Source organism: Episyrphus balteatus, chromosome 1 (assembly GCF_945859705.1).
Source record: "Episyrphus balteatus chromosome 1, idEpiBalt1.1, whole genome shotgun sequence".
In the NCBI taxonomy this organism is placed as follows: domain Eukaryota; kingdom Metazoa; phylum Arthropoda; class Insecta; order Diptera; family Syrphidae; genus Episyrphus; species Episyrphus balteatus.
This window is the reverse complement of record NC_079134.1, coordinates 97,310,590-97,323,629: the sequence shown is the minus strand read 5'-3', so window position 1 is coordinate 97,323,629 and position 13,040 is coordinate 97,310,590. Positions and strand designations below refer to the sequence as shown.

The following is a 13,040-nucleotide window of genomic DNA, read 5'->3' as shown; positions in this document are numbered from 1 at the left end:
AGCAAAAATATTTACAGGAGTGTTACTTTCTCGTATAACAAATTGGGTAGATGAAAAAAGCCATCTCAGTGTATATCAATCAGGTTTCCGCTCTGGTTTTTCGACTACTGATAATATCTTTGTGATAAATACAATTATCCAGGACTTCCAACTCCGTCAACGTAAATTATATATTTTCTTTGTAGACTTCAAGGCAGCCTTCGACACTATAGATAGAAAAGCGCTATATTTTAAATTAAATCAACTGGGAATGTCGACAAAAATGCTAAGGATAATAAAGGAACTGTACAACGGATCAAAATCAGCAGTATGGGATGGAACAAAAGCATCGGAATGGTTTGAAACCAAAACTGGTTTAAAGCAAGGATGTTTACTAAGTGCCATGCTGTTTGTACTTTTCATAGACGATGTAACATCTTGTTTACCTGCCGGAATAAACATAGCTAACAAAGTTATAAAATGTCTCCCTTATGCTGATGACCTGATTTTACTAGCTGAATCACCTGAAAGTTTACAGCTGATGATTAATAAGCTAAACGAATATTGTAATTCCTGGAACCTTATCATCAACCTTGATAAATCTAAAATTATGGTAGCAGGCTGTTCGAGAGGACGATGCTCACAAAGAGAGAAATGGTATTGCGGTAGAGAGAATATTGAAGTAGTCAAAACCTACAAGTACCTTGGAATCGATGTAACTCCAACCTTCAATATGAAACAACATCTCTCTTCAAAACTTATCACAACGAAAAATGCCATTAATATTAGTTGGAATCTCCTATTGAGAAAGAAAGAGGTACCGAATTCAGCTAAATACAAGGTATATGAAGGGGTTCTACGTTCAATGATGTGCTATGGAGCTCAGGTGTGGGGCTTTCAAGAATTCGAGGAAGTCGAAAAACTACAAAGATTCTTCATCAAAAAAGTATTTCAGCTTCCTAAAAATACTCCAAATTATATGCTTCATCTCGAAACGGGACTAGCCACTCTTTATATATTCACTCTGAAACTACATGTTGACTACATCATAAAAGTTATCTCGACGTATAGTCAAGAAAGGCTGCAACACGTTCTAGGATTGTATGCTATCAGAAGGAATCATCCCTTTATACAAAAATGGAAAGAACTAGCTGAATCAGTCGACTCACTTTTGGATGTAGACATTGAAAGACCATTAGAACTCAGAAATCAAATGTATGTTATAATAAGAGAATTAGATATAAAACACAGAGAAAACTACACGAAAAAAGCACTAGAATCAGAAAACCGACTCATATACCCAACTCTAGTCCATAACCTCAACGAAAATAATTATTTCAAAGACTCAAATAGCTGCAGAAAAATATCGTTGTTGTTTAGAGCGAGAGGGGAACTCCTCAACTTGAATGGAACGTCTTTTAACAATAGCGAAACCAATTACTGCACACTATGTAATCAACATGCTAGAGAAGACACGTTTCATTTCATGGGTATTTGTCCAATATTGAGAAACTGGAGGATGCAGTATTTCCAAAAACCATCTTTAACCCTAGAGGAACTCAAGGAACTACTTAGGGCCAGTTGTACAAACGTGGTTCAGCCTCGGATCAGGAATTTAACCCACCAATTTCGGCGGATTAGCTGTGGGTCAACTTCGGTTCAAGCATGGATGTGCCTATTTTTACATATGTGGATCTTGCACCAGTGCAAAACCGGAACCTTATTACCGATTAAAGAAGATAAAAGTTGCTGAACCATGGATTAAATATTTGTACAACTGGCCCTTAATGGACCGAATTGGGAAGCAATATATAAATACTGCAATGAAGCTCTAAATTATTGAAGACTAATTATTACGGAATTTATTTAGAATATTTAAGTTACATATATGAACCTATTAGATACTATTATATAGGTCCCTCCGACAGACGGCAAATTTCGCCATTGTCATTTCAATCATTTAAAAATTGTAACAAAACAAAATGTCAAAACTGTGTTAAATAAATGAATCTTAATCTAATCTAATCTAATCTTTCAATTTTCTCCAATTTTATCTTAAATAAACTCGAAGGAGGGTACCAAATTGATGTTTTTTATACTGATTTTGCGAAGGCTTTTGATCGAGTCAGCCATAGTATATTGATTGAAACTATTTGGTTTTCACTCAAACATACTGTTGCAATGGCTTAAATCCTATCTAAAGGGTCGTATACTAGAGTTGGGCACTTAAGTTCATTTGAGTGATCGATCACTTTAGTTCAAATCACGCTACTGAACTAGTTCTGAACTAGTTCATTTAAGTTCAATTTATTTTTATCACTCCGGTTTTGTTAAGGTATAACTACATTGGCTCAAAAAGTGAAAAAGTACAAAAGTGAAAATTTTTAAACGCATTTTTGTATAGTTTTTCGGGCTAGAAAATTAAAACAAATGATGCAGAAAGCTTATTTTTTGGTCTAAAAAATAATTTGTACACTCTTTATCACAAAACAATTGCGATAGCCAGAAAAAAATCTTTTCACTTTTGTACTTTTTCAAAAAGTGGTGTATGTAGTTAAGCCTTTAGAATTAAAAAACAAAATTAGTTTGTGAAAACTGTATCCAAATTTATGTAAAATTGACGCATTCTTCATAATAAAACAAATACAACCTAAAAATAACAGATATGTACATATTTTATTTTCTATAAAAATTCTTAATGTCGTTCATATACTTGTCGAGCTTTCTGGTTCCTGACGAAAGTTTAGAAGAAGTACGTTTTGCTTTCATTAAATCGAAACCATAGTAATGCAAGAACCAAGATGCTACTTGTTTTTTTGTTCTTGCTCAGAAATAAGAGTAAAGCCTGGTACGCTGCTCGCGCTAAATTTTAGCCGAGATAAAATTCCCATACAAGTTATCGATAACTTGTATGGGATCCATTTTATCTCGGCTAAAAATTTTCGATAATTTGTATGGGAGCTAAAATTTAGCGCGAGCAGCGTACCAGGCTTAAGTGGTGCAATGCTTGAAGAAGAAACGCTAATACTGGCACAAGCGACCTTTTGTTTTACATCTAAATCTTGAGGTAGAACAGAAGAACTGATTTCGCTCAACAAAGAATTGGATGCAATTTCATATGCACTTTGGTTTCTGCACTCCTTCTGACAGACGTTTAAGTATGTCGGGTTAAAAGGGCGCTGTCGTCGTATAAGACAAGGAGACCAAATTTGAAAATTCCTTATACAGATGGGACTTTCTTTCCCCCAAAAAATATATAAAAAATGATAATGTAAGGTGACCATAAGCTGTTTTGTAATGTCATAATACGACTGCTCTAGGTTGCTGTTTAGTTTTTTGAAACAAATCTTTTTCGCTATTCGCGAACTAAATTGAACTAAGTAAGTGAACTAAGTTCACTAGTTCACCAAGATGAACTAGTTCATTGAACTAGTTCGTTCGCGAACTACACAAGCCTATCGTATACAGTTTGTTTCTATAGATGAGGTGCTGTCAAATCCAATTGTAGTAAACTCGGGTGTTCCCCAAGATAGCCATCTTGGCCCCCTTCTTTTCCTAATCTTTATTAATGACATGGCTGATATCTTTTTGAACTTCAGTAGGCTTCTATTTGCAGATGATTTGAAGTTTTTCAGATGCGTTAAAGCCTGGTACGCTGCTCGCGTTAAATTTTAGCTCCCATACAAATTATCGAAAATTTTTAGCCGAGATAAAATGGATCCCATACAAGTTATCGATAACTTGTATGGGAATTTTATCTCAGCTAAAATTTAGCGCGAGCAGCGTACCAGACTTTAATAATAATTCTAAAGGCTTAACTACATACACCACTTTTTGAAAAAGTACAAAAGTGAAAATATTTTTTTTCTGTCTAGCGCAATTGTTTTGTGAAAAAGAATATACAAATTGTTTTTTAGACCAAAAAATAAGCTTTCTGCAACATTTGTTTCAATTTTCCAGCCCGGAAAACTATACAAAAATGAGTTTCAAAATTTCCACTTTTGTACTTTTTCACTTTTTGAGCCAATATAGTTAAGGCTTAAAGCCTGGTACGCTGCTCGCGTTAAATTTTAGCTCCCATACAAATTATCGAAAATTTTTAGCCGAGATAAAATGGATCCCATACAAGTTATCGATAACTTGTATGGGAATTTTATCTCAGCTAAAATTTAGCGCGAGCAGCGTACCAGACTTTAATAATAATTCTAAAGGCTTAACTACATACACCACATTTTGAAAAAGTACAAAAGTGAAAATATTTTTTTTCTGTCTAGCGCAATTGTTTTGTGAAAAAGAATATACAAATTGTTTTTTAGACCAAAAAATAAGCTTTCTGCAACATTTGTTTTAATTTTCCAGCCCGGAAAACTATACAAAAATGAGTTTCAAAATTTCCACTTTTGTACTTTTTCACTTTTTGAGCCAATGTAGTTAAGGCTTAAAGCCTGGTACGCTGCTCGCGCTAAATTTTAGCTCCCATACAAATTATCGAAAATTTTTAGCCGAGATAAAATGGATCCCATACAAGTTATCGATAACTTGTATGGGAATTTTATCTCAGCTAAAATTTAGCGCGAGCAGCGTACCAGGCTTAAAGCCCTGGATAACTTGTATAGCCTGGTACGCTGCTCGCGCTAAATTTTAGCTGAGATAAAATTCCCATACAAGTTATCGATAACTTGTATGGGATCCATTTTATCTCGGCTAAATATTTTCGACAATTTGTATGGGAGCTAAAATTTAGCGCGAGCAGCGTACCAGGCTTTTATCACAACAAAATTGCGCTAGCCAGAAAAAAAATATTTTCACTTTTGTACTTTTTCAAAAAGTGTTGTATGTTGTTAAGCCTTAAGCCTGGTACGCTGCTCGCGCTAAATTTTAGCCGACATAAAATTCCCATACAAGTTATCGATAACTTGTATGGGATCCATTTTATCTCGGCTAAAAATTTTCGATAATTTGTATGGGAGCTAAAATTTAGCGCGAGCAGCGTACCAGGCTTTAAGGACAATAAAAAATGTTTCAAGGTGACTTAAATAAACCTACCAAATCTAGTTTAAACCTACCAACCTACCAAAGCCGACAAAAACCTACCAAATTTCGTAGGATTTTACCAAAACGGCAACCGTGCTCTCAGCTCTCATGTAAACAGTGCTTAACCTAAGAATAGGGTTTCCAGAACATCTCTTTTAAAGAGAACATGTTCTCTTTTTCAACTTTGATCTTTTTTACACTCTCTTTTTTCATAAAATTCTTTTTTTGTTCTCTTTTTCCAAATATCCTCTTTTAGTCTCTTTTTTTATTTGCCTACGTAGTTTTTCCAAAATAATACGGTTCTCTTTTTTCCTTTAACTATATTTTTATTTACTTTCAAACAAGTTTAATTTTTGTTGTTTGTACCTTTTGTCAAAAATTTACTTCTGTGATGTGAAGTCGACTTTTTTAAACCGATTGTAACAAATCAGTTAGTAAAATGTCGTCACAAATGTTGACTGAAAGTCGATTCAGACTATGTACTTAAAATATATTGTTAGAAGGTAGTAGTAGTTCCCACTTCTATCTTACTCATCATAACATTGGGTGGATGCGAGATTTGGGCTTATGATAAGTGTTTAAAAAAACCAAATATTCTGGTCGACTTTTGTGAAGTTAAGATTTCAAAATTTATTTCTATAGTGATGGTAACCAACCATCATGCACCAAGATTAAATTAACTGAGAGAAAAGTTAATTTTTATCGTTTTACAAGGAAGTCCTGTTTGAACAGCTGATCATGTTTCCAACATTCCATACTTATAAGAAGTACCTACCTATGTAGTAAGAACAATAAATGTATTTAGTTCATGTAAGTTGTTTGTTTTTTTTTTAATCAAGTGCTCTTTTTTGTTCTCTTTTTTTCTTCAGAGTAAAATGTTCTCTATTTAGAAAGGTCCAAGATGGACACCCTACCTAAGAACTAAGCCATATTCAATTCACCCACCATTTTTTGAAAAACATTGATAACACGAGTGAAATCTTCCATCAAAAATCTTATCTACCTATTCAACTATGTGGCAAACACTATTCAATATGTAAAATGCCTGTAACCAGGAAAAATAAAACAAATTTTATTTATTTGTCCATTATATATCATATTTAATATATTAAATAATTTTTTTCATCCCAATAGAATTACTTCTGCGCAAAACAAACGCCATTTTATATTTCCAGAAATTCCCATTATTTATTTCTCATACGAGGCATTCCTTCCCTGTATTTCATTTCATTCTCTTATTTTCTTTTTAAAATAAAGAAATGAACTGGTATGCCAGTTGAATGTCAATCGTCGCGCACAAGTGTCAAAATCCGGCTATCGTAGAATGCACACATGGAAATTAAAGTAACACTTTTTCGCGATTTCAATTAATTATTCAGATTAATAAGGTATAATCATTGTTTTGGAATTGCAAAAAATGTAATTGTACGTGATTGCATCTTTATCTTTATTAATTTTATTCGCTATGGACTGACTGAATCGATACTGAGTGGTTGAGTTTTGGTCGCAGAGGTAATTTTCATCAAATTTGTGAATCCTGTGATGTTATTATTGTCGCTTTAGTGGAAGGTTAGGAATTCATTTATTTGGATGACTTTAAGGACAACAATAATTTGTTATGCAAAACTTAACTTTCAAGAACTATATCCTCTATTTTTTTTCTTCAGAGAAAGTAGTACAAAGTAGTTTGTTGACGTACACAAACAGTTGTAAGTGTGTGAGTGTTAACTCGTCCAATCTCAAATTTGGCGTTTCCAAGTGGAGCAATAATATCTCAACTCCGTTTTCTTGCTTGAAGCCTGGTACGCTGCTCGCGCTAAATTTTAGCCAAGATAAAATTCCCATACAAGTTATCGATAATTTGTATGGGACTCATTTTAGCTCGGCTAAAATTTTTCGATAATTTGTATGGGAGCTAAAATTTAGCGCGAGCAGCGTACCAGGCTTGAAGCCTGGTACGCTACTCGCGCTAAATTTTAAGGCCCCAGCCCATAGAATCCGTTGCGTCCGTTCCGTCAATCCATCCGTTGAAGTTGAAGTTTGGGACAGAGAGGGGTGACCCATAGAATACGTCGTACGACGGATTGCTTTTTGACAGCTCACTTCAAATTCCGAGGTGTGTTCGATATTTTATCGCTGAATGTGCACTAAGGAAGTTCTGATGCAAGAAATTTTTAACTATTATTGTTGTTCTTTTTTTTAATAAAATAAAATGCGCGACTAGATTTCATGTAGGTACTTGCTCTTCAGTTAAAAACAATTTTTAATAACAGATTATCATTTGTAGATATAACTTTGGCATAGTAAAATTGAGCTCTACAACGGAATTTTAGTATTTAATCGATATAATTTATTAGATATATCATTAAATGTAACTTTTATTACAATTAATTCACTAATGATTACCGAAAGTTCACAACTCATAAAATCGGAGAAGAAAAGAGCGCAGTTCATTTAGTTCTGAAATTCCCCGTGGTGCACTCTAAAACAGAAAATTGAACAGATCTATTGTTGACAACCAATGTCAAACCATACGACGGATGAAAAAGTAGAAAGTTGGGCAACTTCTTCCGTCGAAACCGTCCGTCTCCGTCCGATCCGTCGCTTATGGGTCGCTTCCCATAAGAACGTGTGTATTTTATCGAGCTGTCAGTCAAAAACTTCGACGGAACGGACGCAACGGATTCTATGGGCTGGGGCCTTTAGCTGAGATAAAATTCCCATACAAGTTATCGATAACTTGTATGGGATCCATTTTATATCGGCTAAAAATTTTCGATAATTTGTATGGAAGCTAAAATTTAGCGCGAGCAGCGTACCAGGCTTGAATAATTCTTCAAATTCCTCAATCTCTGCGATCGGGTTAATAGAACTCACGATATAAGCTTTTTTAACTTACCATATCATGCTTTTCAATTCAAATAAACAAACAAAATCTAAACAAAAAACCTCTAAGACATAATCGCATCAACGGCTTATATCCTGAGTTCTATTGGTCACATCCTCAAGATTGGGGTGTCTAGATTTAGGAAAAATAATAAAGCACCAGCTTGTATATTTATAATTTCAAAAAGTATAAATTTAGCCCATTCACATTAAGTGGAAAACTTAAATTAGTAAATTAAATCCCTAACACTAGCTGCGTTCCTTTGGAAATATTTATCTACTTTTTAGTACTTAAAACTACTTGAACTACTTTTGCTATACTGAAAAAGTAGTTCAAAGCAGCTTTAAGTACTTAAAAGTAGATAAATATTTCCAAAGGAACGCAGCTACTGTTGAAGCCTGGTACGCTGCTCGCGCTAAATTTTAGCTCCCATACAAATTATCGAAAAATTTTATCTGAGCTAAAATGGATCCCATACAAATTATCGATAACTTGTATGGGAATTTTATCTCAGCTAAAATTTAGCGCGAGCAGCGTACCAGACTTGACATGTAAAAAAATTACATTTTAATATCTACAATAACCTTTGGATATTATTCCTTATTCCTAGGAGAGATTAATTACAAATCTCATTTTGACTGGATATCTTACATATTTCGAATTACTTTGTGACAAAGTTTGGAGGCTTTCAGTTAAAAACGGGAATTTCTGAAATATTAATTAGTTTTTGAATTGCTAATACTTTCAGAGAAAAACTCTCGTATTAGGTTTTTTTTCTTTATGTACGTTGAGGTGAGCTTTCTAAGAAGATTTGAAATTTTGGGATTGGAAATACATATAATTTTCGTAATCTGAAATTTATACTACGAGTATTTGCTTATTTTTGAAATCTTGTTTTCGGTATTGATTGAAAATTACAATATTGTAAAGAAAATTTGTTTTTATTCGCGGACTGTTAACTTAAATTTTGCGTATTATAAAAGTGTTCCACATAATTTGACTGATGAGCCCAACTGAGCGAAACGCATTATTTTGAAGTACAAACCAATAAAATTGAAAATTATTTCAAACTGTCCACAAAACAAAAAATTATTTTTTTGCATGATTCTTTTTTAATGGCTACTTACTTTACTTACTTACTAAGTGCCTGGCTACACGGTGATTTTTCAATCGCCTAAACAGTGAGTTTGTAGGCAAGAGGGATGAGGAGTGAAGGGGGAAGATGCTCACGAAGGGAACTGAATTTTCTGAGGGTAGTACAGTTCCATTGCTAAATTTTTCCTCTTTTTTTGACGTTTGTTCCTAGAAAATGTAAAAGTAGAACGTGATCGGGCACAACAGTGTGTAGCCACCACATGTGATTTTTCAATCGATTGAAAAATCACTGTGTAGCCAGGCACTAAGGGTGACCAGCGGCGTAAAGGCTTGGCCACAGCGGAGGGTACGCGGTAGCGGTACGGGTAGCGGCAACGATATTTGTATTAAAAAATTCCACACCCGAACGTTGATGTGTCAGTTTGGAATTTTTTCCATACAAATACCCGTACCGTTACCTGTACCTCTACCGCGTACCCTTCGGTGTGGCCAAGCCTTAAGGCGGCTACAAACCGCTGTGGATTTGGGCTTTTGTGGGGGAGAATAAAAATGAAGCAAAACGAAGAAAAAAAGGATAAATTTTAGTTTTTGATAAAATTTTGATAAAAAAAACTTTACGAAGTATTTCTGATGCTATTCGAAAAAATTCTTGGCTTTTATCATTTCAAAACTAAAAATAGGTATTTTAACGACCTGAAGTTTGTTTTAAACGTAGTGACTGAATGAAATTAAATTATAAGTTGTAGTGACCTCTCCTCTAAAATGAGTTTTGTCTGAGTAGGTAACACAGTGAATTCATCAATGAAGTGCAAAATTTTGGTCGATTTTTGACGTTATCTGGATGACACGCTTTTTGAAGAAGAGGATACTAGAACTTTTAAATGAAGTGTTGAAGCTTTATTTCTTTTTTTCTTACTATTGCATTGAAATTGTAACTTTTAGAAACAGATTTTGTAATCTTTAAGAAAGAAATTAATAAAATGTAATTGACTGACTTGAGAATTACGCGTTTAGTAATCATTCTAAAAACCATTGACTTAATATATATGGACTGCTAGAAGCATATTCAGGTTGGTTCCACTTGTTTCTTCGCGATACTAGCGCCCTAAAAAAAAGCGGAGAATAAGTGCAACATTTTTGACGAAGTGCGAAAGGAACAAATATAGAAAAACAGAGAAAGCACTACCTTTTAACGACAGATGTCATTCACTAAAAGTTTCCTCTTTTCGCCGACTAAGGTTATACCGCTAGTAGAGCTAGAAAGATGTGGAATCATTTTTTTTCAATTTTTCTATGGAAAAGTCAAACGGCTAGCAGTCCATATATAGTAGGTCAATGCTAAAAACTATAAAAAAATTTTTAAGGTGACTTAAATAAACCTACCAAATGGAGTTTAAACCTACCAACCTACCAAAGCCGACAAAAACCTACCCAATTTCGTAAGATTTTACCAGAACGGCAACCGTGCTCTCATGTGAACAGTGCTTAACCTAAGAACTAACTGTTCTCGATTCATCCACCATTTTTTGAAAACCATTGATTAACACGAGTGAAATCTTCCATCAAAAATCTTATCTACCTATTCAACTATGTGTCAAACACTATTCAATATGTAAAATGCCTGTAACCAGGAAAAATAAAACAAATTTTATTTATTTGTCCATTATATATCATATTTAATATATCAAATAATTTTTTTCATCCCAATAGAATTACTTCTGCGCAAAACAAACGCCATTTTATATTTCCAGAAATTCCCATTATTTATTTCTCATACGAGGCATTCCTTCCCTGTATTTCATTTCATTCTCTTATTTTCTTTTTAAAATAAAGAAATGAACTGGTATGCCAGTTGAATGTCAATCGTCGCGCACAAGTGTCAAAATCCGGCTATCGTAGAATGCACACATGGAAATTAAAGTAACACTTTTTCGCGATTTCAATTAATTATTCAGATTAATAAGGTGTAATCAATTGTTTTTGAATTGCAAAAAATGTAATTGTACGTGATCGCATCTTTATCTTTATTAATTTTATTCGCTATGGACTGACTGAATCGATACTGAGTGGTTGAGTTTTGGTCGCAGAGGTAATTTTCATCAAATTTGTGAATCCTGTGATGTTATTATGGTCGATTCAGTGGTAGGTTAGGAATTCATTTATTTGGATGACTTTAAGGACAACAATAATTTGTTATGCAAAACTTAACTTTCAAGAACTATATCCTCTATTTTTTTTCTTCAGAGAAAGTAGTACAAAGTAGTTTGTTGACGATGTTATTTGTTTCGGTATTTGTAAGATTTTTTTTATTTTTATTCGATTGATTAGGAACCTTTGGGAACAATGCTCCGAATGATCTTACAATTAATAATACCTGTGTGCCTATATATTTTAAAGGTGTATATCACATTCTGTCTACTATTTCATTGAAATGTTTCATACACTAAACTGTTAAAGATATTTATTTTATTTGAAAACATATCCATTTTGTTTTTGTTTCTTATTTAATAATTCGGACATCTTTTTTTTTGTTTCCGGAAAATGGCTGGCACGACCACGTTATATATATATATATATAATTAGACTGATTAAAAAAATAATTGTTTTTTGTCCATAGTTATATCGAAAGTATTGTTGGAAATGACGAAAAAAAATACTGTAAAAGTTACATCCCTTTATATTAATATTAAGTACTGCCGCATCGCAAATTTCTGTTTCCCATATGATTTACATGGGAAAGGTTGTGTTTTTAAGTTTGGAATTTTATAACTTTTTAATAGTTCATCAAAAAGGCTGGACTTAATCAATTTCTTGGATAAAATTGAACGCTCTACAACCGCTCCGTTTCGATTTTATTCAACTTTAAAATATAAAATTTGTTTTATCTTCATTTTTTTCAATATTTTGACGAAATAATTAGGTTTTTCAAAAAATTTGGCAAACCTTTCGAATTTTTTGTATTCTCCAAAATCATTTTATTTAAATGGCAAACTCCAAATACTAAAAAAATTAGAATTTTTCAATAAATTCGAATTATTCATTTTTCCAACTAAAAATTATTTTCATTAATTTTTCGCTTCGGTTTTTTCAAAATTTTATAAATGCATTTTGTAGAGCGTTCAATTTTATACAAGAAAATGATGAACCATTAAAAAGTTATAAAATTCCAAACTCAAAAACACAATCTTTCACATGTAAATTATATGGGAAATAGAATTTTGCGCAGGCAGTACTTAATATTAATATTAAGGGCTGTAACTTTTACAGTATTTTTTTTCCTTTCCAATAATATTAAACTAATAATATATAAGTTCAAGATGCACATCATTTTATACAGGGTGTCCCGGGATGAGATAAGAAGATTTTGGGGGATGATTCTTGGGTAGCTATATTCTAAGAAAAAAATTGTTCTTCAGTAACTCTATCTGCAAAGTTGATATTCTTTAGCGATGATTTAAGAAAACGTCCTTGGTACACTTTTACTCATGTAAATGTCAATAACTCCATTAAAACTTATGATAAAAACTTGATTTTTAGAAGAAATGCTATTCTTTGTAACTGCATTTAAAAAAATGTTAATATCTTTTTTAATTGCTCAGATATTAATTTTTAAAGGTATTAATTTTTTCTTATCCATGATAATTTTTGACTTTGGGGCGTATTTATTAGATTTTTGTCTACTTATACACTACATTACTTTTTTCAAATTGTTAGAAATATGCTTTATTTAATAAAAATAATAATCACATTATTCGCGGTTAAGACAATCTACTCGTTTGTATAAGTTTGACAGCTATAAGACAACAATAAACAAGGTTTTTGATCACATTTTCCAAATTTAAACAGGGGGGTCATTCAGTAATTTTAAAAACGATAATCGAATCGATGATAATCGTTTCACAGTTTGAGAATCTTTAAAGCTATTTTAAGTCAATTCTGATTCAATATTTCTTAAAAAGTTTATATAAATAAAAGTTTTCGTATCCTTAGAAGTCGTATTAGTCTAGGTGATTTAGTAGTTGCCTCTTACTCGGGTGTCCGAGGT

At 32.9% G+C, this 13,040-nt stretch overlaps 1 protein-coding gene across 5 annotated transcripts in view; it reads left to right on the top strand.

The window, feature by feature from the left end:
* Positions 1-10,837: 10,837 nt before the first annotated feature.
* The window catches only part of LOC129906641 (uncharacterized), a 215,412-nt gene continuing 213,209 nt past the window's right edge, over positions 10,838-13,040 (top strand). For 4 of the 5 annotated variants that reach the window (XM_055982469.1, XM_055982465.1, XM_055982471.1 and 1 more), the window contains exon 1: positions 10,838-11,084. The gene's annotated coding sequence lies outside the window, so the exon portion shown is untranslated. Of the gene's footprint in view, positions 11,138-13,040 lie in introns of all 5 variants that reach the window. The other variant, XM_055982466.1, reaches the window with a different exon arrangement.